Source organism: Melopsittacus undulatus, chromosome 7 (assembly GCF_012275295.1).
Source record: "Melopsittacus undulatus isolate bMelUnd1 chromosome 7, bMelUnd1.mat.Z, whole genome shotgun sequence".
NCBI classification, from domain to species: domain Eukaryota; kingdom Metazoa; phylum Chordata; class Aves; order Psittaciformes; family Psittaculidae; genus Melopsittacus; species Melopsittacus undulatus.
Window position 1 is genome coordinate 49,721,908 of NC_047533.1, and position 24,715 is coordinate 49,746,622.

General features: G+C 40.0%; 1 long non-coding RNA gene across 1 annotated transcript in view; it reads left to right on the forward strand.

Annotated features, from left to right (window-relative positions):
- Nucleotides 1-875: 875 nt before the first annotated feature.
- Nucleotides 876-24,715, forward strand: part of LOC115946434 (uncharacterized) — a 50,032-nt gene continuing 26,192 nt past the window's right edge. Inside the window, exon 1 of the long non-coding RNA XR_004080513.2 lies at nt 876-927. This is a non-coding gene — a long non-coding RNA (uncharacterized lncRNA). The remainder of the gene's footprint in view (nt 928-24,715) is intronic.

Sequence of the window (24,715 nt, forward strand, 5' to 3'; positions counted from 1 at the left end):
GTGTGATAATGGAGTAGTTAATTAAAGAACAAAGAAGTAAAAGCTCTGGTCCTCCTATTTCTCCTTGTGTCTGTGCTCTTGTGCCTTTTGTTCAACACATGAAATTGCTTTTCTTCACTGCACAAACCTGTAATGTGTTCATCCTCATCATGCTAGTATAGCTGTTTCTCCATCTTCTTTTTCTCTTTTGATTCAAGCTGGTATGGTTATGTTTCTGGCTTGTCTTTAGTCCTGTGCAGCTGACTGAAACCGCTCTTGCTGAGAACTTCAGTAGAGCTGTTACGGCTACGTTGTGGAATAAATGAATCTCAATTTCTCTGCTGCTTATGAGACTGTTGATCTCACCCTAAGACTTGTAACATCTGTTGCCACACAAATCTTGTTCTATTCCCATGGAAGTGTTTGGGTTCATGTGGTTGGTACAACAGGGAGGAGTGATGATCCTTAGTCTATAAAATATATGAATTATTTTTAGTTAATATGTATTGTTATTTCATTCTTCTGTGGCCTCTCTTAAGATGTAAAGGAAAGCTGTATGGCTGAAGATTGCACAATGGGTTGCAATACTGGCATTGTCTCTTGCAAGCTGACCTAATAAATAATAACGTAATTTTCCTTATAAAATAGTATTGTTGAATATTTCACTGTCTGCAGTTCATATGAGCATTTATTATGTTATTTGTTAAAGTGATGTAGTAAATATGTATCTGTATGCCATCAGTGAGCTTTTTTCCAGATACCATTCTATTTTTACCCAAGTATCACACCAGAATTGAAAGGTCTGTATTATTTCATAATGATTCAAACCTTCTATTAGAATATCACTGATCATTGAAAAAATGTTCTTTGCCCACAGGGTGGAGTTCGTTTCTTTTGTTCTTGGGAGCTGAATAGGAGAAAGGGACATTTCAGCTTTTCGTGATAAAGGTAAGACAGCATCTGTTGATAAAGATAAGACACTGTTCACTGTTAGGAGCTCAGACAAAGTTTGTCCATGGAGGGTTTGTTTAGTTTGGGTTATTTTTTTTTTCAACTTCTATGCTTGTAGTAAGTTCAGTATGTGATAACATAACTTGTATTGGGAATGGAATGTGTAATTCCACTGCAGGTATCAGTAAAGGCTCTGAAGATAAGCAAGTACCTGTGGATCAGCATGATGAAGTGGGTAGCAATTTGTTCTACTGCTAGAACTTGTGACATTGTCCATATGCCGTTGAGCTTGCCTGCTCAAGTTCACTCCATCACACTTGTGCACACTCGTCGAGAGCTCTTAAAAACAGTAGAGTTCTGTTTATGCCACTTCTCAAAAGAAAACGTATAGGTCTGGTGCTGTTATTACTGTTCTGCATTGGTGCATGAGAATGCGAAGGTTTGATGTGACAAGAAAAGGATCCTGGGACCTATTTTATTTGAGATACATATTCAAAATTAAGTGGTAAATACCTGTTTACTTTTTCTTGCCAGAAGTAGGAGACAGAGAAGCGATTAAATTCTGGAAGTCTTCTCAGAGGCATGTTTTCCCCAATGACTCTTGCTTCATGTTCTTCTAAAAGGTCCGATGTTTTATAAATTACGCAGAGTGTTAAAACCTGCAAGAAACATTTAAGGGTATATCACGCAACTCAGTGTTGAAATTTTCATTGCAATTTTTAATGCCGAAATCAACACAGCACTGTCTTTCCTTATTTTCATTTGGCAGATTTTGGAAACTGTTTGTAGGTAGTTTGATGTGACAACTGCAAAAGAATGTGGTTGATCTGGGTTAACATTTACCATGTGTGCAGCAGATTGACCATCTGTGTGTCCACCTACTGACTGATGCCTAGCCTGTCCCCAGATGGTGATTGGCCACCTCCTGGCCAACTCCCCCTAGTTTATAGACTGAGCATGACAAGTTGCGGTATTGAATACCCCTTTGGCTAGTTTGGGTTGGCTGTCCTGGCTGTGCTCCCTCCCAGCTTCTCATGCAGCAACTCATTGGCAGAGGAGGAGAGACTGAAAAGTCCTTGATCAGGGTAAGGCTACTTGGCAACAGCTAGAACACTGGTGTGTTTATCAGCATTATTTTCAGACTAAAGCCAAAGCACAGCACCTCGTGAGCTAGTAGGAAGAAAGTTAACTCTATCCCAGCTGAAACCAGAACAGTATCCTCTCTTTATTTTATACCATTTACATCATGCCCAGGTCACATGCTTTCCACTACATTGTCACCTTTTCTGTTTTTGGTACATATACACAAGATATCATTCCTTAACTTTATGATTAGCATCTACCTTAACAACTGGGTTCTGCACCTGGGCAGTGATATCTTACCACAGTGCTGTAGTCCAGAGGGGTTTACCTCTGCGTTGCCAGTTGCTCTGCTTGCATTGCTGCAACCACCCCCACAGGGTGTTTGCCACCATCCATGAGTTAGTATAAAGTACTGCCCACTTTCTCATTCAGCAATGTCCAGGGCCAGCTGGATGGCTTTCACCTCGGGAAACTGACTCAATTCACCCTCTCCTTCAGCAGTTTCTGCAGCTTGTCATCAAGGACTCCATACGGCTGCCTTCCATCTCCGATGCTTTTCTGCTATACAACAGGACCCATCAGTAAACAAGGCGTACTGCTTTTCACTTTCTGACAGTTTATTATATGGTGGGGCCTCTTCAGCACACATCACCTCCTTCTCTGGTGACATTCCAAAATCTTTGCCCTCTGGCCAGTCCATGATGACTTCTAGAATTCACGGATGACTGGGATTTCCTATTTGAGCTCGTTGTGTAATCAGTGCAGCACGCTTAGTCCATGTAACATCGATTGCATGATGTGTAGAGGAGACCCCGCCTTTTAACATCCAGCCAGGACGGGCAAGCGGGGTGCCAGGAGGAGCTGTGCTTCAGTGCCAATCACTTCTGAGGCAGCTCGAACCCCTTCATAGGCTGCCAGTATCTCTTTCTCAGTTGGGGTATAGCTGGCCTCAGATCCTTTGTATCCCTGACTCCAAAAGCTGAGGGGTCGACCTCGAGTCTCCCCTGGAGTTTTCTGCCAGAGGCTCCAGGTAGGACCATTCTCCCCAGCTGCAGTGTACAGTACATTTTTTACATCTAGGCTGGTCCGGACTGGTCCAAGGGCCACTGCATGAACTATCTCTTGTTCAATTTGCTCAAAGGCTTGTTGTTGCTCAGGGCCCCATTTAAAATCGTTTTTCTTCTGGGTCACATGATAGAGGGGGCTTACAATCAAGTTGGCTTACAATCGAGCTGTAGTTTGGGATGTGTGTTCTCCAGAACCCCACAGCACCCAAGAAACCTTGTGTTTCTTTCTTATTAGTTGGTGGAGACATTGCTGTTATCTTGTTGATCACATCTGTGGGGATCTGGCAGTGTCCATCTTGCCATTTTATTCCTAAAACCTTTGTTTTATTGCAAACCACCATCAGAAGGAGTTGGACATTCTTTTCTTCCCCCCTCCCCCCCCCCCCCACTTTTATTTTATTTTTTCAGTCAGCATGTATAATCTCAAAGGTTACATTGCTGTTGGATGAATTCTCAATCCATCCTGAAAGGAGAAAGAAATTTTCCTGCTGAAATAGTACATCTGCTGGAGGACTTGTAAACACTTACTGAAGGAATGTGTTCCAGTGTTAGATTGCTAAAGATGAAGAGGGAAAAGTTGCTATGCTGACATACATGAAAATGTATTAATAATAATTTACAGATAAATTAATATGGCCTGAGCTTAATCTCATTCTGGCAAATCCCATGATGAAGGAAATGAGAATTTACTGGGATCTAATTAAGTCTAATTTTTTTTCTTTTTTTCCTTTCTTCCCCTGCACTGGAGAACTCATTTAAAGTAATAGCCTTAAATATTTAATAGTACTGCGCCTACTGTGTTAATTTGTTGTGTAGAGGTACATAATTTTCTTCCTCTCCTTGTAAGATTCAGTTGCCTGTCCTCTGATGAAACAGCTCTTGCATTTTCTGAACATTGTGAGCAAGCTATTCCTCCTTAGAGATTACTTCATGCTTCTTGTACATATGTGAAGCCTTGCTCAGTGACATATGTAATAGGCTAGCTCTGACTTGCTGTATTCCTTTATTTAGAAAAAATCAGTATGTCTGAGGTCTCTGGGGTGTGTGGTTCACCATGGATGCACAGACAGAGCAGCAGCACTTCGCTTGCTCTTTGTTACTTTGTGGGAGTAGAAATGCTCAGAGTTCATATGTAAACTTATCAGTACTCAGCAGAGTTTAAGAATTGCACTTAATGACAGAAATTCACATATGTAATCTGTGACAAGTTCAGTTTCTGTCTGTGTTGAATCGGTGCTCACATGTAACTGTGGGAGGAAAGTTTATACCCACTTTTGTGGGAGGTACTGTTGTTGTGTTATATAGGCAGCATCATTTAATGGTATCACTGAAAGGAAATTATGGTTTGGGAGCTCTGATGCTTCCCTGTATCATAACTGCTTCTTCAGCTTAAGTACCCCTGCAATGGCTCCAGGCTTCATGAATAAAAATGTTAAGTGTTCCTTGCCTCCTACGTACAGTCTGCTCCAAAAAGACTGCCCTTAAGTATTGACATAGCCGTGTTTTCAATATTATATGCATCTGTATTGTACACTGAAAATGTAAGTCTGTAAATTGTGTGTGAGTGTAGAATGAATGCTTTGAGAAATGAGGATGCCGTCAGGCTGCCAGTTCAGCTCTGCTTTCTCCCAGGAGAGATGTGAGTTAATCATAAAATCATAGAATAGTTAGGGTTGGAAAGAACCTTAAGATCATCTAGTTCCAACCCCCTGCCATGGGCAGGGACACCTCACACTAAACCATGCCACCCAAGGCTCTGTCCAACCTGGCCTTGGACACCGCCAGGGATGGAGCATTCACAACTTCCCTGGGCAACCCATTCCAGTGCCTCACCACCCTTACAGTAAAGAACTTCTTCCTTATATCCAATCTAAACTTCCCCTGTTTAAGTTTTAACCTGTTACCCTTTGTCCTATCACTACAGTCCCTAGTGAAGAGTTCCTCTCCAGTGTCCGTATAGGCCCCCTTCAGATACTGGAAGGCTGCTATGAGGTCTCCACGCAGCCTTCTCTTCTTCAGGCTGAACAGCCCCAACTTTCTCAGCCTGTCTTCATATGGGAGGTGCTCCAGTCCCCTGATCATCCTCGTGGCCCTCCTCTGGACTTGTTCTAACAGTTCCATGTCCTTTTTATGCTGAGGACACCAGAACTGCACACAATACTGCAAGTGAGGTCTCACTAGAGCAGAGTAGAGGGGCAGGATCACCTCCCTGGACCTGCTGGTCACACTCCTTTTGATGCAGCCTAGGATAAGGTTGACTTTCTGGGCTGCAAGCACACGAGTTAATGTCATAGGCCAGAAAACTTAGGTCCTTGGGAGAGGAAAGCCAGAAACTGTCCTTCAGCTTTCCTTCATCTTTTTTCCCAGTTATGACGAACAGTGTAATATTTTTCCTCACAACATAGTTCAAGTCCAAACCCAACAGTCCTCCCTATGTGCGTCTCGATTCTTTCTTCCCTGACCCTTTTTTTTAAGATCATGAACCCCTTGGGGCAGAAACACTCTTTGTATTTTTCTGGTTTATAACAGAAGCACGTGTATTCTCCTCAGTCTTCTCCTGGAACAGAGACCTGTGTCAGAAAGCAAATGCTGTCCCCAGTAATAATATTTGTCTTAAAGGATCTTGACCTGCTTTGCGATGTTTTTGGAAAAAAAATGCAGGAAGAAGCATTATATCACAAATGAAGCAAGGAACAGGGTTGCTGTTTTCCTTAAATATGAACAGAGCTTTCAGACTGCTGATATGTTTGGTTTGCTGGGGGAGGTTAACTGTCCAGGAAATTGGACATTGTCTTGCCTTGTTTATTTTGGATATTTCCACTAATTGATTTTAATCTAATGATCAAAGTATAAAACCAGGCCTCTGAAACAGACAGCAACTGCAGTTGGAAAGATTTACTGTAGTTCTTTCATCAAAAGAGGAGAACTCAGTGGCATTTAGGCTTGTAGTACTCTATGTAGCTGGCAGTGAATTCCTGAGTTGGTGGAGTGTACAGTGTTTTGGAACTGGGAACTTCAGTAACTGTTCTTACAATTTTTAGCTTATCCATGTATGACTTAGTTGCATGTTATAATATAGGATAAATATCAATAGAGCAAGGCTGATTTGTGTAGAAAATTATGCAAAGGAATATCTTGTTACCTCTGATTTTGTATTTCTAACAGAATAGTCCATTTCAGGTTACTAGTATGTTATTTTATGTTTGGAAAGGTGAGTACAATAAAATATAAATGCTGGGGAATGTGTAACTGGTTATAATACACTTCTTCCTCACACTGCAGCTGATTTTCCTTTGTGTCTAAAAGGCTATTAGCACAGAAGAGGGAGATTGGGGGAGGAGTGGATATTGCTAAACTGAGTGGTACAAGTTACTCATTATTTAGAATAACCAGAAGGAAAACTCAAATACACTGTGAAAACCACACTGGTAAAATACCCCATGTGTAGTTCAGGCTTTTAAATACAATGTTTACTATTGACTTTTATATTGGGTTAGAGAATTAATCCACTCACAAGAATGCACTGGAAAAATACAGCAATGGAGGATGTTAAAAGTGGCAGTGTAGGCTGTGATGCTTTGCACCCTGCACAGTCACTTAAATGCATGTGTCTGGTGTGTTTGTTCTGCATACATATAGAATATAGTTATATATATATGTGTGTTCTATATACATACATGCATCTATAAATAGTCTGTATATAGTATATACATCTTTTCATATATATGCATATATATATATATATATATATATATATATATATACACACATGTATGTGTATGTGTAATAAATACAGAGATACCCAGAGTAGGGATGCCGGAAGTATTGTGGAAGGCAGGAGATGGCTCAGGAAGACAAAACCTATTCATCAACAAATTGTGTCTCATCACCAGTACTCATATGAAGACAGAATGTTTAATCTGATCTAGTGAGGTGGCAGCAACAGGATTCAGTGAAGGAGTACATGAAGCTTGTAGGCAGTTGGGTGGTGTAATCCCCTGCCAATAGGTGAGGTGTGGGATTTGAGAAGTCAGGCTGGAACAGGCCAGTCTATCTCTGAGAGAGTAAGGGAGGAAGAGAGAGCAAAGCGGTGGATGGTATGATTTATTACTAGACCTTGCAGGACTGAAGTCTGAGGCAGGTGGGGAATGAGATTCTATTGAGATATTCATATTGGAGGGTAAGAAGAAGCAGAAGTGGTAAAAAAACTAAACAAAAGCCAAAAAAAAAAAAAAGAGAGGAAAGAGAATTATCAGTGCTGGGAAAATGTAGAACAAGTCTGAAACCACAGACTATGCATGGAGAAGTTGCTTGCTAAAGATATTAGCTGTGTTGTGATTACAGGAAAAAATAAACTTGTTCAGGCATTTATGAAAAGATGAAAATAAGGTGAAATAAGTCGTGGTGGCAAGGACAGGGTTAGGGTACCCTAATGTATCCTTTGCAGCCATGAGGGATCAAAAGCAGGATGTAAACACAGAACCTAAACCCACCTAATCTTTGTACAGAAAGCACAGTTTGCATCTCCCATGGCCCTGGATAAAAAGACAAGCTGTAGGATGCCTAACAGAAGTTGTTCTAGCCACTTAGAGTGGAAAGAAACCTATGTCATCATATGAAATGAATAATTTTAATTATAAATACACATCTAGATGAAGATGTCGTTGCTCATTGCAGGAGAGTTGGACTAGATGACCTTTGAAGGTCCTTTAGAAATCATACTGGTCTATGATTTTATGATTTCTATGATCTTGCGAATATATGGAGTTGCAAGTCCACTGCTGAAAAGGTGTTGGGTGCCAAGTCCAGAGGAAAAGAGGAAGATGCTAAGTAAGATTTTGATCTACCAGAGTTGCCTGTTACTGACTGAGACTATTTTAACTGAATCCTGGCATATTAGTATTAAAATATTGACTACATCAACCAGTGTCATCTAGCAGAATAGCAGAAAACACTTTGGAAATAATTCATCACTGCAGTTCCCTGGAAACGATTATGTGCACTCGTGACTACCTAATGCACAAAAATGTAATGTCCTGTGCCAGTGTAATACAATAGAAGTGTTGTGATAATGTGATAATTTCTCTTCCTGGAAAACTATCATTTAGATCCCTGAAATCAGTGGGACTGAGGGACACAGTTAAAATAAATCATGTTGCTCTCTGGAATACTGCTAGTTGGGCCTTAAATGCATTCCTAGGTAATATAGTTGGAACTGTAGCACATCCCTCCATCATATTTGAGGTGCTGAGATATTCAGCAGCCAAAACTCCTATATGTGTTATGGCTGAACAACATATTGCAAAGTACTGAAATTATGCATGAAGATACCACATTTCGATAATCACAGCTCTGTGTCTGGAGTTGAAGTATTTGTATAATATATTGCCCAACCTCTTGGCATGTTGAATGAATAAGAATATCTCTGGAGACCTACAAATGGGAATACTTACTCGGAGAATTAGGAGACAAAACCAGCAGAGTAAGACTGCTGTAGAGATCAGACTGCTCCACTGAGAAAATCAAAGTCTGTGTGCAGTGATCTAAACTATGTTTGACGTGCCAGGCTTTGGTTTCACCAGGAGACTTGCTATGGTATTTGGTTATGTTTTTAAAACCCACAAGTGTAAATTAGAACAAGCTAATTTTGTAATTATTCCCAACAGACACAGAAGTAATTTAATCTCAAACATGTTTATTTTATAAAGACACAATCATTCAAAAAAGAAGTGCTGAGAAACCACAAGTGGTTTGAGCAATAGAGGCTTAGAGCTTTTGCAAACACACACATGTTTTAAATGTGGAAGTATTTGTTTAAAAGCCATTGAGTGTTCTGTCTCCTTCTTTGTGGCTTTATGACTGTCCTTAAGAGTAATATGAAGGAACCGAAGGGTGGGAAGGTTGTTTTGGTGGTGCTGGTGTTAGTCATTAATTTAGTTGAAATTCCAGGAAAAAAGTCAGTTGTTCAGACTTGAGGAATGGAGAGCAACTCATGCTTGTGTAAGATGCTGCTGGAGGAGGGACTGATCCTGAGATATTACAAATATGCTACGTGGAAAGGGCACCATGTAGAAATAGGTTAAAGTCAAGGTTGTAATATTAGCCTGTATAGAAGTCCATAAAGAGGTGGTTAGAAATGGTGAGGTTCTCAGCAGTTAATGAGCAAGTTCACATATGATGTGACTCATGAGTTCTCTGATGGTTATTTTGGCATGACCCAAGAGGAAATAAATATTTGACAGTGACAGAAGGTAAGTGCCCCACAGCTTTTGGGTCCTATACAATGTATGATACGATGTTTCAATTTCTTGAAAAACAGTGTGAGTAATAGCAATACAACTTACAGCTGGCAAACAGCTCTCAAAAACATTGTGCTTTCTGAAAGCAGTGAGCTTTATTGGCTGGTTGCTCTTTGCTTCTTTTCCTGGGAAAGATTAAACAAACAACTCCAGCATGGCTGTAATGTGCTGTCAAAGGTGAGTTGCAGCCTACTTCTCTTCTTTAAGGTGGTGTTTAAATCAACCTATATTTGCCTTTCTGTAAGCAGTACTTTGTTTTCTGGTTTTTGAGACAAGTACCAACTTTGCAGGGGGGAGAAAGGGGACTCGTGATTTCTGTGTGGTTGTTATACCAGTTGTTCTGTTTATTATGTCTGATTTACATGTACAAAGTGCAGATATCAAGCTTTTTGTACACTCTTCGTAAGATTTTTAAATACAGCTAGGTAGCAACCAGACTTTTTACATTTCCCATGTAAGTTTATAGGATTGAATAAATAATCCTTAATCAGGCAATATGTCATGTTTTAGGTTCAAGCACCCTGCTACTGGAATAAGTTATTTAGCTACATCTGAAGCATAATGCTTATGCTAATGTTAATATATAAATCTCTACTGTATTATCAAAAGGCCTACAAAAATCCAGCACCAATTTTTTGATAAAGATAATAGGACTATAACTTCATATAGGCTTTTAAAATTCGAAGCCCTGCTCAAAGTCGGATAGTCTGGTTAGGAAGTCAAGATGATGAGAACCTCAAAAACTTGTAGAAAATTGTCCTTTTAGGTACTAGACCTTCCCGTCAATTTCCATGATATTTCTGATGTAAACCAGACATCAGTATTTTGTGAGTGACTCAGTTGTTTTCTCAGTTAGAAAAATATATTTTAGTCTTCCAGTCTGGAGAATTCACACTTATTTAAGGAGTTTTTTAGGCTTTATGGAATATCTTAAAATGTATTTAGGATATTTTGAAGTGCTTTTCAGTGAATCCTAGGTAAAATTTTTAACATCTTATGGGCATTGGTTTTGTAAAATGTACCAGATTCATAGCTTCAGTGAAAAATCAGGTTGTTAACTTGAATGGAGAAATACAGCCCTGATGAGAAAAGATCTTAGTGGCATGAGGAAGGGAATTATTGATAGCACTCAGGTCAGATTTCTGCTTAAACTTACTATGTACTGATCTGCAGGGATTTAATGCTGGTCATCAGGTTCCCAGCACAGCCTAAAACTGTAATTCCAAGCCCTTTTGTTTGGTCAAAAGCACAAGTCATTTCTCTCATTGCTTCCTGCTCTAATAGGTATGCCTTCATATTTACATTTCCCATCAGAAAATGTGTGTTTTAATTTGTTGAGTGCAGGTTTCAAAATTGCCTCCAAAGTTGGAAAACTTTATGTGTCAAGGGCTTAAAGGGCTTACATGTGGTATATCCTCCTCTATGTCTCACCAAGGTCACCAGAAAGGGATCCATTGATGGCAGTGGGTGGCTGAGCACCAGTGGTAGAGTTCTCCTCTACTATATTACTCCATGCTTTTTCTGTTAGTTTATATGGCTGTATGTTAGAAATATATTTTTACAGTTCCAGTTATTAAAAGGTTCTGCTTTTCTGGTTTTGTTGCAATATGTGTGACACGTAGGTCTTCTGTGAAGTGTTTAATGTAGATGCTCTGTTTCATCACTTCCTACCTAAGAATGTTCTTGATAATGGGACATCAACATCCTCAAACGTCTTAATTTTCTAATTAGTATTTCATCTTAAATAGTTATCAAACTTGAGTACTTATGTACTTGCTTCCTGTATGATACTGTATTTCATGCTTTATAATGAAATATTTTGTCTACATATTTAATTTTCTGTACATTATCTGCAGCCTGTGTTTTCCTATTTCATTTTCATTTCCTTTCTTATGCCTCTAAGATACCTTGCAGTTTTTGAGGTTTGATGTTGGGCTTCCTTTTTCAGAATATTGGGTTAGATGAATGGAAATGGATGTTCCATATAGTCTTTGTAGCCCACTGTTATGAAAAGCAGATGTAATAGGTGATTCCTACCTTTTTTACTTCAGTAGTTTCCCAGCTGCATTTAGCTAGCTATGTTTATGATTATCATTCAAAACAGGACAAAACTAAGTGCAATGAATATTGCAAAGCTGTAACAAAAGAAAGTGTCACTTGTTTTGTCAAAGCTGAAAGAAACTGGTTTTAACCTCAGGGTTTCAGCAGTTGATATAAATTTTCTTAAAGCATACATATCTAAAACACCAACAAACATGAGTAACCTATGAATGCTGTTATTCGACATGTATCTCTAGTGTTTATAGACACATGAAGGATTGCACTAAACACTAGTACTACAAAGGAAAAGGAAAGAAGTACCTTAGCAAATGTGTTACCACAAGGAGAGATCCTCAGGGTGGTAAGCAGACATTCTTTTCTTGTTTCATTTAGCTGCAGAGTGTTGGAATTCAGCTTCACTTTTTGCATGTCCATCCTTCTGTGCTCTTAAAACATTTTTACAAATATAAATATTGCTAATGAGGCTTTGCATATAAAGACCGCCTAAGGAACATCTTTTATGAGAGTCACTGGAATGACTGGGGAAGAATAAATTTGTTGAAGGCTCAAAGAAAAATACATAAATAAATAAAGTCACCGGGTATTCCTGTGAGAATTTCTAGTTCTGGGAATATGTATATACACACATACACATTGCAGGAATGCTTGAGAGAATAAAAATGCTCTTAAACAATAGAGACAGCAGATGCGGAGATTTGGGAAGTTGTTTCCATAACACTGTGAATTATGAAATCATGTTTGGATTTTAAATGCTTATACATTGCAAATAAAGCTTCAAACAAAAACTTTCGACAATCCATAAAGTTTATTGTAAAGGCCCTTTTTCTGTTGCATTTAGCAATATTTATAGGTATCACATTAATATCAAGTTAAGCAGTACAAAATAAATTCTCAGTAAAGCCTCTCTATCTGAATGCATACTTGAAGAACTTTCTCCTTGGTTTTCCTCCATTAGCCTATGTGTAGGTAAAAGCTATAATTAAAATGTCATCGGAGATAGGTGAGCAATGGATTTGTTTGAGACTGATCTGAGTCCAAAAGATTAAAAGGGGGGGGGGGGGGGGGGGGGGGGGGGGTGAAGAGCAGAGGCAAAGAAAAAAAGGATCCTACAGTACTTTAAACATGATGCATGCTCCTGTTTGGCTGCCAAAATTACCATGAAGACCTCATTTAAAATGATAGAGATTTACAGCACTTGTGTGCATAGTTGACGAAGGGAAATGAAAATGTAATTGCAAGCAGTCATCAAAAGCTCCAACTTTCAGATAGCTTAAGTTAAAAAGCACAGTTTGTTATGAGGTGACATGGTAGAGTTGGCAGGATTTTGTCAAGTCTAATCTGGAGTTGATTCAGCTCCAGGTAGAAGATCAAAGGCCCAATCCATACCCTACTGAAGTAAATTGGAAGCTTCCCATCAGATCTGAGACTTTAAAATTTGCCAAAAGATTTTGATTGTGTGTGATAAGATTTTTTTTAAAAGAATTTTCAGTAATTATTAGAAACATCATTTTATTCAATTATATCTGCTCGAATAAGAACAAATCAATATTACAGCTGAAAATCCTATTGTAATATATTATGAAAGTCATGGTGTTGATCCCAGATATTGATGCCTGAGCCCTGGGTGTTTTGAAGAGTTCAACAGTGCCTGCTATTGATGATCACAGCCTCACAGGGTTATTTGTCACTACATCCGTGTGCTGTAGTATGCCCTAGCCATATGGATTTGACGCAGATCAGATGTGAGAACTTGCTCATGTTTGTGTCAGCCTGGCAGGAGCGCACGCTGAGGTATTTATAGCTGCCTTGTACCAGCTGCAGGAAGGAGGAGGATACCTGATCTGGCATAAAATCTACCAAGATAAAATTACTTTCAGGAAAATTTTTAAAATTTATTTGTATCAGCAGAATGGTTTGGTACCAGTTCATCTTTTTTTTTTTTTTGTCATGAGCTTTTGTTTCCTTTTTAGATACTGAGTGCCCAGAAACTGAAGTTACCATCTCAGTGAACCACAGCTTACCATTATTATTACTATGTGCTAAATATTAATATATTAATAATTTAATATTACTAAATATTTGAGATGTATTGAAGTAAATTTGGCTGTTGTCTGAAAGCTGCTAGTTGTCAGGGTACAGTTTGAGGAGATTTCTTTTCCCTCCTGTTGCAAAGAGGATTTTTCACAACAGGCTGCTTTCACCTCTCCTTTCCCCCAGCCTTTCCTCCCAAAGCTTGTGCTCTTCCTTGCCATGATGTAACCGTTTTTCATAAATTGGAGTCATGCTATAAGGTAGAATAATGCTATTTTTAAGTGGGAATTTATCAGACAGGATCCTTCTCTGTTTTATCAGCATAACTAGTGCCCTGGTGAACCTGACTAAGGAACATGTAGCTGAGTGTGGTGAATGACGGAAATGTCATAAGATTGTTACGGGGCAGAGAGTACTGGCCTTATTGGAGTAAATGTTTGTGGAATTGCACCATCGGAGCACATGATGGTGCGGTAATATTTCACATGAGGAACTCTTATTAACAAAGGGTTAAAAGTTGTGTTGTTTGGTTTAATTTCATTTTAAGTATTTGTTAATGTTTTCAAAGTTTGGTCAACTTGTGGGGTTTTAGTAGACATGGGGTTGATAAGTTTGTTGAAGTGGAAAGCAGGATAATGAAAATAAACTGTTCAGCTCTAAGATCACCGGGAAATGTGTTGGAAAATGTAATTTATGAAGGAAAAAAAGAAAATTGCGAGAAGACAAAACAATTGTTATGTTTCAGTCACAGGTGCAGATGCACGTATGCTGTTCTTCTACGTATAATTACATTACAGTCCAGGATAAAGTGAATAGAAAAGCCTATACAGATTTCAGAAAGTGATCCCTGCAACACAAGATGTGGGAGGTGAAAAGCTCTGGTGAATGCCAATTGGTTTTATCTGGGTTGGAGAAGAAATGGCACTTTCACTTCTCACTTTTATAGCGTGCTATCCACTATGTTTACACCAATAAATATCCTGAAAATAAGGTATCGAATTGACTTTTACATGCAGCTGCAGCAGTGTCAAGAATTTCAAAGTATTGTCTTGTTTTGCGTGTGAACTCACAGCTCTGAGTCAGGTAACAGCCATCATTTATGGGTAGAAATTTGGCAGCATCAAATAACCACTGGTGACAATTTTCATTGAAGAGAAGAAATACAGGACAAGCGTGTGGCTTTGAAACAGTTTATAGAACATATTTGTCTGGGTTGGACCATTTCTCTCATGAAGTAATTACCCATGCAGTGTTTTGCAGAACTGCGTATTACAATTTTACTGACTTGCTGTCCATGGCCAGGAGTCAGGTTTCTGGGGAGGTTTTTGCAAGCTCTATTGACAGTGCTGCCACAAGTAGGCAATACTGGCGCTCAGGCAGGAGAATTTGATGGATAAGATACCCTCTATATAAACTAACAAGCATATCCTTTGGCTGTATGAGAGAAGATGACGGCTGTAAGGTCACGTTGAAGTCCTGAATTGTTTAGGAAAGCTTATGTCTTCCAGCTGGGAAACATCACACAGACAGTTCAGGATACACCAAAGTTTTGGTTTAACAGAAACACAGCAAGTCAACTTAGGTAATTTTATCTGCTGTGCTCCCTTGAGCCAGTGCTTTGGGAAGGAGAGTAAGATCTGTCATTAGTCACTGTTGCCTCTTGTGAGCTATTAATTTATTATGCTCTTTTATGTCTGTATGTATTTTTGTAAATAGTGCTTAGATTAAAGTTAAGTGTATGTATTTATAAAAACAGATGGATTGGACTTTCAGGGAATGTCAAGCTTTTTTGCTTCTGAGTAGGGCTGGTACCATTCATACTCATGTATAATATCTATGCTTCTCTGCTGTTTCTGAAAGGTTTGGTAAATTTAAAAGCAAGACTAATGGCTGGTCATAAGAGCAGGCTGCAGAAACTCCAGTTCCAGTTTTTCTCACTCTTATTAACAAAAGAACAGCCTGTGTGTGCTGGCTATCTTTAGTAACATGGTAGAACTTCATATACCCACCTCTGTACTTGCAAAGGGCTTCTGGGGATGCTTAAGCGCTGTTCTGTTCTGGGACTGTGTGTACACAGTCATGGAGTGGTTGGGAGAGAGCTGTGTAAGAACGCCTGAAAGATCTTTCAAGGCAGTGTGTAAATTTAGCATTGTTGTTTTATTAAATAATAATTCAATTTTTACAGCTTTTGATCCTGCTGCCGCAGTGCTTTGTGTTCAGGTAAATAGCAACCTTGGAAACATGATGTGATGCTGCGTAATCGAGTTCTCTGAAAGTTAGTTATGAATGAAACTGTGTCATTGTAGGAAACTGAGCTAGGCTGCATGAACAGATACTACTTTAGCAGAAGGTGAACTCAGCTTTTTGAAAGGAGATTAGGCACAAGGTACATAGCTTTAAAAGTGTCGGGCAGGTTTGACTTGTCTTCAGATGAATTAAATACATTCTGTAGCTGCTATGGCTTGACAAGGAGTGTTGTCTGACTTCACCATGCCATAGGCAGCTGTTCTACTGTTTCATAGGTCTTGGATTCAGTAAAAGATGGATTGAGAAAGAAGAAAATGGATTCTGGTATTCAGTGGCTCCAGGCAAGCAAAGTGAGGACATAAAATTAGGATGCATATTTAGTTTAGTGTTTTGGCAAGGTAAATGGTAGATTAACAAGGCAAAGATAGTAATTAGATACACTCCTGGTTTAATTTCTCTTTTAGTTTCTCATTAGATTTTGCCTTTGGCTGTAGTCAGCTGCAGCATGAATTTATGCTTTATCATGTTGAAAGGGTGTATTGTAATTTGGATAAGGCTTTGGTGTGAACACCCTTCTGGCAGACCGAAGGTTCTGTGGGAAGGATACATCCTAAAAGGAGGGACTCCAGGAAAAATCAGACCTGCGGAAAACCTGTCCTGTTAGTGCAACATGACCTTTTGCATGCTGTCTCTTGATTCTTGACTGTACCCTTGAGCTACAGCTCTACTTTGGAGCTTAGCTTATGCCCTCCAAATGTCATTTTGTCCATCTTTTGCATTACAAGGAAGAGTGGAGGTGTTACAGCTTGGCAGTGTCCCAGTTATTTCTGTGGCAGTTCCTTAAACAGAAAGGCAAAAGAGAAAAGACAAGGCTTGGGGAGTGTGTGCCTGGAGCTGAAAGGAGGATTGAAGCACGTGCAGAGGTGCTTTGGCACTGCTGGAAGGTGTCATAGGAGTAACCCACATTGAAATATGTACTAGTGTAACAGCTGGGGTTCTCTTCTATGAAAGATATAATAATACTGAGTTATCTGAGGTATTTCACCTTTTCTTCATTCAAAGAAAAGCATATTTGAGGCCTAGTTGCAGTGTTGCTACTATAACTATGATGAAGCCTCTTTACCCAGGGCTCCGCTTTCCTCTGAATGGATTTTTGAATGCCAAAAAAGAGGATTATCCCAGTGTTGCCAGTAAGCGTGACCCACTGTAGAGTGCAAAGAGAAATCCATTATGCATGCTATGGAGATAACTGTTTTCCCACTCATACTCTGTGGCTTGCATGTCTTCATGGTCCCTCTCCCAGCTCCCTTTTTGTCATTTTAGCTGTCTGAATGCTGAAAACACAGTTTTTTTTCCTCTTTGCATTGTCTGTGAAGACGTGGCCCCATGGCCAATGGTTGCCTTTGCTATTGTTCTCAGGTGCCTCACAGAGAGCTTTCCCAGCCTAGAGCTATCCTTATGCTCTGCTGTGAGGTTAGTGCTCCAAAGCTGAAGAAATCTGAGAAGGAGAGACAGCCTCCCTGCAAGTAACAGATGGTTAGTGTTTTAAATACTGGCAAAAAAAAGAATTAAAAATAAGGATTCCTACCTAACATGCAGTGCTGTTTGAAAAGGGAGGGTTTTCTTGGGGTGTGGGGCTTGTCTGAAGGGAAAAGAGGTGGGAAGAGGGAGGTGAAGGATGAAAAAGAGAAAAATCGATTGGAGCTTTTTTGTATCCTACTTAATCACAGTCATATGTCAGGCTGTTTGAGAGGAGGAGGGAGGGGATGGCTTGTTGAAATCTGTAGTGTGCTGGAATTCTGCAAGTGAGTTGTGTGGTGTGGTGTGTCCTGTGGCTTGCTGCTGCCCCCATGAATAGAGCCTTTCCAGAGCTGCCAAGCCTGAAGCAAATGTGGTCAGGGGTTTATTACGAAATGTACCAAACCTTGGCATGGGGCTAATTGCATATAACAAGGAATGTGCTGGAAACTCAGACCTGAAAGGTGACAAATGTAGAAAGTATTCTGTATCTGATGCTGGTGAAAGAGGTTTTGTGTAGGGGAATGTCTGTATGTCTGTGCTTTTTGCTAATGAGCTTCCAAACATAGCTGTATGTTTTCTTGTTATTAGCTTGGTTAAGATGGATGTAGATTTCTTGGTTTGGTTATTTATTTCACAGCTAACAAAGAAAGAGTAATTGCTATATGGCTGAAACAGCCAAAGTTCTCAGTTCATCTAGTTCCACCCCTCCTGCCATGGACAGGGACACCTTCCAGTAGACCAGATTGCTCAAAGCCCCATCCAACCTGGCCTTGAACACTTCCAGGGATGGGACATCCAGCACTTTTCTGGGCAACCTGTGCCAGAACTTCTAACTCGTATCTAATTTAAATCTCCCCTCTGTCAGTTTAAAGCCGTTTCCCCTTGTCCTATCACTACATGCTCTGTAAAAATTCCCTCTCCAGATTTCTTGTAGGTCCCCTTTAGGTACCAGAAGGCCACCCCTGAGGTCACCCCTGAGCCTTCTCTTCTCCAGGCTGAACAAGCCCAACTCTCTCAACCTGTCTTCATAGGAGAGGTGCTCCAGCTGTCTAGTTAGTTGTGCCTAATGACTGGCGTCAGCTTTGAGACAGTAATTACTAGTGTCTTCTGGGCTTGTACTTATCTGACCCTGGCAAGTCCATGGTAGGTGAGTCCTGCCAGGTTTATCTTAACTTCTTTCTATCCATGAGTTTTTGTTGTATTACGTTTTTGCCAGTGACATGGGAGAAGAAGCAATGAGGACCCAGCAAAGTCAAGTGTTCCTTAGTCTCTACAGTCCTCCAAAGGTGTCCCTTTATTTCATAAAAAAACTGAAAGAGCTCGGACCAAATTCTTCATTGTCAGCATCAACAGAGGTTGTGTTGCCCTGTTTGGTAGGGGAAATGCAAGTACTTGGTGAAAGCTGGCCTGAACCACACAACAAATATTGCCTTTTGGTCCCGATGCTGTTTCAGTCTTTATGTTCTCTCAGTGCCTGTCTCCTCTGATGCACAGAAGGAGCAGTCCTGCACTCCTGAAAATAAGTGATTATGCCTTTACCATCAGAATCTCCTTGATCTATTTCAACTCTGCAATAAAAATGTAATCCATTGTACTGTAGAAAATACCTGAGATATTTGGGATTTGGTAATACTTGTACATAGGTAGTGCAACAGCAGCTAGTTCTACAGCAGAGATTCATAATCCTTGGAACAAATTGTGTCAATATGGCAATTTATATTCTGAATTATAGCATGTTAAATACAGAGAAGGGTAGCTTCTGTATACTTTCTTGTATTGCATATTCTCTGTGAACTAGTGTAAGTTGCTAGTAGCACTGGTAGCACCTCCTGTCATGCTTTCCTGTCATGTTGATAGTCAGGAAATGAAAGATTTATAAATGAATCTAAGTAAAGCACAAGAAAACAAAAAATAATTCTAATATAATACCCAAAAAATAATTTTATTAGTTAAAAAAAATGCAGTAAGTATAAATCTAACAAAATGACAATATTCCACCCAAGAACTAGTCTTGCTGGCTTTAGCAGCATTGCAAAGATCACATTTTCACTCAGATAGGCTGTTCTTGAACCACTTCCTAAACTTATGAAGTCCAAATAAGACTTGTATTCTTTGGCATAGAATTTATGCATGTTCTATTTTACCTTCATTTTCCATAATAAATATGTAAGATTTTTTTTTTGTAGAAAGCTAAAAAGGTAGCTCTAATATTAAAATGGCAGTGTAAGTTTTGTAAAGATGCTGCCAGTTAGATTTGAACACATACAGAGCTGTATCTGAAAGGTATTGAATAAAATAAAGGAAAGCACCACAGAATCAGAGAGACAATCTCTGAAGACTTCTAGAGTGCTCCATCTTCCAGGATAGCAGCTATTGATCGCTACTGACTGTCATACTTTCCTCTATGCAAGTTACAGTAGTTTTTTTACCCATTACAACTTCTGTCCAGCCTGATTGTCCTTCTGCTGAAGCTAGCAGGAAATCTGAACTTGATTCCAGCAGAACTGTAGTATGCTGTGAGGGATGGTGCTGAAGGAAGAAAAACAAATGCTACCATAAAACGTTTTCATTTGCGCAGGCATAATGATTGCATATCAGAATGTAATTTTTTTGTGATCTCTAAAGTGTGGTGCCTTCTTGATACCTATTAGTTAAATGTAGACATGAGGGGATGCTAAATCTTACAGTCATTTGCCCGCTTTCCCTAAATGAACAGATGAAATGTGATATCTGGTGGGAGATGAACTGGCATCTTTGAACTGAGGTTTTTAACTAAGTGGTGGCCAAGTTTATCCCTCTGTTTTCCATTCCCCAGCATAAGATTTAAATTTAAGAAGGATTCATAAAAGCTGCAGTTTTAACTCTGAGAACAGTCTCCAATTTTGAAGGCTTCCGCTGAGGAAATTATTTTCTTCCTTAGTTCATGATCCTAATAAGCATGTAAAAATAGGCAGCATACAAGTAATGCTGTGACCCAAGCCAAAAATAATACTGAACAGGAGTGTTGTCATGGCCTAGCTATATCAGAAGAACAGTAATAAGTTTATTGCTTACAGGCAGCATAAAATTTGAGAGAATCTCTCTCTATTTCTTCCTACAACCTTCAGTAATGTTCTGTGAGAAAGTAATGTCTGTCAGGAACTTAAAAAGGTGAAGACTGTAGTAAAGTTGGAATATGTGTGTTAAGTAGATGGCTGTTGGGTTTGTGCGTGAAGTAGAATTAAAGGACATCTGATGTCCTAGCACTAGTTGTGTCCTTTTCTAAGATGCTGCTGTTGCTGCAAGTTCGTAAGTAATACCTAGTGTGCATGTGATGGTGTCATTGTTTAAGCCCAGCCATAAATCAGACCACACAGTCTCTCTCTCACTCCCCCCCCAGCTCCCGGAGGGATGGGGAGGAGAATCGAAAGAATGTGGCTCCCACAGGTTGAGAAAAGAGCAGTCCAGTAACTAAGGTGTAACACAAACCACTACTTCTATCACCAATAATAGGGTGAGCAGTGAACTAGAACTTCCAGGTAACTGGCCCCAGTTCTATATCCCGGGCATGATGCGCTGTGGTATGGAATACCTGTTTGGCTAGTTTGGGTCAGGTGTGCTGTCTCTGCTTTTTCCCATCTTCCCCTCCTCCCTGGCAGAGCATGAGAATCACAAAGTCCTTGGTCAGAGTAAACATGACTTAGCAACAACTAAAACCATCAATGTTATCAGTGCTGTTCCCAGGCTGAAAGTCAAAACCACAGCACTGCACCAGCTACTAAGAAGGAGAAAAATGACTGCCACTGCTGAACCCAGGACAGATGGTTTGCACCAAAACTGAATACACTGCCTCTGGCCCAAAATTTTACAAAGGATACATTTAAGGAAAGTATAAGTGACTCAGTGGAGCAGTTTTGTTTGCAAGAATTCTGTGTTTTTGCAAATATACCTTTCATTGCTTCATAGTTTAAGAATCTTAAACATAAATTTCAGATGAAAAGTTAACAACTTTTAATATAAGCAATGGAAGATTGATCCTTGGCACTGTTTGAATGGAGTAGAAGCAAAAAAATAAACCTCCTGTGAAGTTAAAAGCCCTGAAATGGTGACTTCTGTTAAAAATACCTCCTAAAACCACATTTTAATGTAAGATCAAATTACAGATGTCATATGTGTGAATATATAATATGTTCAGGAATAGATATACGTGAGACCGTGGTTAGAGTGAGCACATAGTCTGGGCTTGGATAGCAGTCAGGAATTGTGTAGGTCCATAACAGCTACTTGTAAAATGTGGTGCTTATGAGAGTCTTTATACCTATACATTAGGATCATAGACTTCCAGTGAGTTTGATATTAGCTGCTCAGGGATAAGAGTCTGGCAGTTTGGTAAGTGCTGCTGGAGAAAGTTCATTAAAAATAGCCATGCAGATTTCATCTTAGACAAGTATGAGAACAGGTTGAGAGGATTGGGCTTGTTCAGCCTGGAGAAGGCTCAGGGGTGACCTTACAGCAGCCTTCCAGTAGCTAAAGGAGACTTACAAGAAATCTGGAGAGGGACTTTTTACAAGGGCAGGTAGTGACAGGACAAAGGAGAATGGTTTTAAACTGCCAGAAGGCAGATTTAGGTGAGATATTAGGAGGAAGTTCTTTACTAAGAGGGTGGTGAGGCACTGGCATAGGTTGCCTGAAGAAATTGTGTCTGCCCATTCTTGGAAGTGTTCAAGGCCAGGCTGGATGGGGCTTTGAGCAATCTGGTCTAGTGGAAGGTGTCCTTGCCCATGGCAGGAGGGGTGGAACTTCATGAGCTGTAAGGCCGCTTCCGATCCAAACCATTCTGTGATTTTATGAGTTATGTGGAAGAGGGAAATATTAAAAAAATAAGCAAAAAAACCCCCACAATGCCAAACCTCAAATATAATCTGTGCTAGGACACAGAGAAATGCTTTTGTTTTCTGAAGTTTAGGATAAGAAGTCAGATGTTTATCTTCATGAATTTCAATTTCTTTCAAGTGCATTCTCCGAACTATTTCTGCCACTTTAATAATGCATAAAATAGACAAAACCAAGATAAAAAAGTAAAAGACAAGTGGAACATGGTGTTTGTCTGTGCCTCCCCAAATGGTAGGGGCAGTCCAGTTGTCACCTGAGGGGACGAGGGCCAAATGCAATGGCCTTAAGACCTGTGGTGAAATTCCCCTGGGCTTCAGTGCATTACAGTCCTTAAACATGAGAAGTAAGTAGCTTATTCAGTGTGCTATTAGTCTTGGTCTCAAAGTATGTATTTGTAAGTGCTACTTGAAACAGCTTCCTTGCTCTATGCAGTGTGTGTGCCAAGTGATGAGAAGCCACAGCAAACCTCATCAGCTGGCTGAAGTCTTTTTCTGCTGATTAAATCTGCATTTCTAGCTCTCCTGGCTGAGCAAGCAGAATTGCAGCAGGGCATGTGAAAACAGGGATTTGGTTTTTCTTTGTATTTTCTTGTTATTTATCATTTGTGCCAATGCACTGCCTAAACGCATTGCGCAAGGACCTCTTTGGTGCCCTGGTTGGGGTATGTTATGATACTAAGTGAAACCATGAGGTTGGCCCTGATGAGCTTGTAAGTAAAGTACTTTGCATTGTCTTCTGTGCTGCAACTGATGTACAACTGTACATGTAACTCCAGACTTCTAGGTCATACTTCACTCTGTTTTGTAAGGAAAAGCTGGGTGAAGTTCAGTGACCCATGTTAGAGTCAGTCACATAAGTACTGGCTAATTCACTACAAACATTACTTCAACTAAAAATGGGTTTGTTGGCCAGTTTAGCCTAGGTGCCAAGTGATGATGCTGTAACAAAAACTGCCGTACCAGTAGAGTTGGGCTTAGATGCAGTAAACCATTTCTGCCTCCCTTTTCCAGCTAGAATAAATAGTTACAATTCAAATCCTGCAGCACTGGCAATTTATGACCAGATGTTTAACCATCACCGCTGCAGAGAATGGCAGGTTGTTACCATGAGGGCTGGCTGGAGAGGGATACGGGGGCTGGGAAGGAGGCTAGGGGTTAGAAATAACCTGCTGGTTGGGATCTTTAGAGCCTTTGTGTAAACATGGCTGGAATGAAAACAAGGTGTGTGTTTTGTTTTGGTTTTTTCTGTTTTTCTTTGGAGACCTGTACAGCATCCAAGCACAACATTGCAGGCTGAGCTGCACGCTCCCTTTCAGAAAGGCACCACAGTGCAGGAGATTGGGCCCACAAGTCCAGTTCAGTGCTGGCTTTGTGCACGGTGCTGACCTTCTACATCAGTTGTAGTTTTGCACTGCAGCCATAAAGGGTGGGAAAAAAAGAAGGAAAAAGTGGATAGTCATCATAGGGGAGAAAAATAGCTAGTATACTAGCAATGAACTGGAGTGACAATATTTATCTTTAATTTGAATTATAGGGCCTTGGGTGTAATGGAAAGTAATAATGAAAAAATATACTTTTAGGTCATCTGTGTTTAGGGGTTTTCAAAAAAGTCTTACAAAATAGAACCTTCCTCACTTCTTAATCTGAAAAGAAGTATAAATCAATATTAATGGCCTGTCTTGCTTCTAGTAAGACTCATGCTTTAGTCATCTCCACATAGAGCAGGAGTTTGACCGCATACTGATATGTCTGCTAGAAGACTGTATAGTGGCATGTCATTCTGACAAATCTGAAGTTCTTTGGTTTATGCAGTTCTTACATGAAGGGTAAATGTGGTTATATAATTTCTTGCTTGAGAAGGCAGGGTCAACAAATGTGCTTTGGATTTTGAGCAGAAGGCATGAGGATTAGTCTGTGTGGCTTGGAAGATGTTCGTTTCAGCTTTGTGGGTCAGCACCTCTGTAAATTTGTGCCAGATTTAGGAAACTTGTTGCAGAAGAGTCATGTGGTGCCGGCACACACAGGTGTTCCCAGGAAACCCTGGTCAAAAAGGTAGAAGCCCTTGCACTTTGCTATACAAGGTGTCAATTTATAGCACAGTGCAGGATCGGACTGTGCAATCCTTTTACCACTTGTTTTGCTGTGTTGTTCAAGGACCATGACAATCCTAGTCAGAGGTTGTCTCTATCCCTCACTGGTTCTGCTTTGACTTGAACAATTTTGCTGGTGGCCCTTCTACATGCAGGATCAACTTACAGATCAGCCCTTATTTCTAATACTGTTTCATTCATTGTCGTAGTTGTTTCAGTTTTATTTTCCTTTTTTGGGGGAGGGGGGAGATTGGGGATAGGTAAAAATAAAAAGCAGAGGTTTCAGCAGCCTGTGAATTGGAGTCCTTTTGCAGATGGTGGGACAGGGAATGAAAACCACTTTTTTGCTTTGCCCCAGTCAAAGTTCAAATATGTTTGTCTATGCTGGGCTTTGGCTGGTTCCTTCATCAGCATTACAACCCAGGTGGCTTGCGGCACATTACATCTGCTGCTCTGCCAAGAGTCACTGAAGGACTTTGCCCCTGCTGGGGATCTGGGAGCAAAAGCAGCCCCAA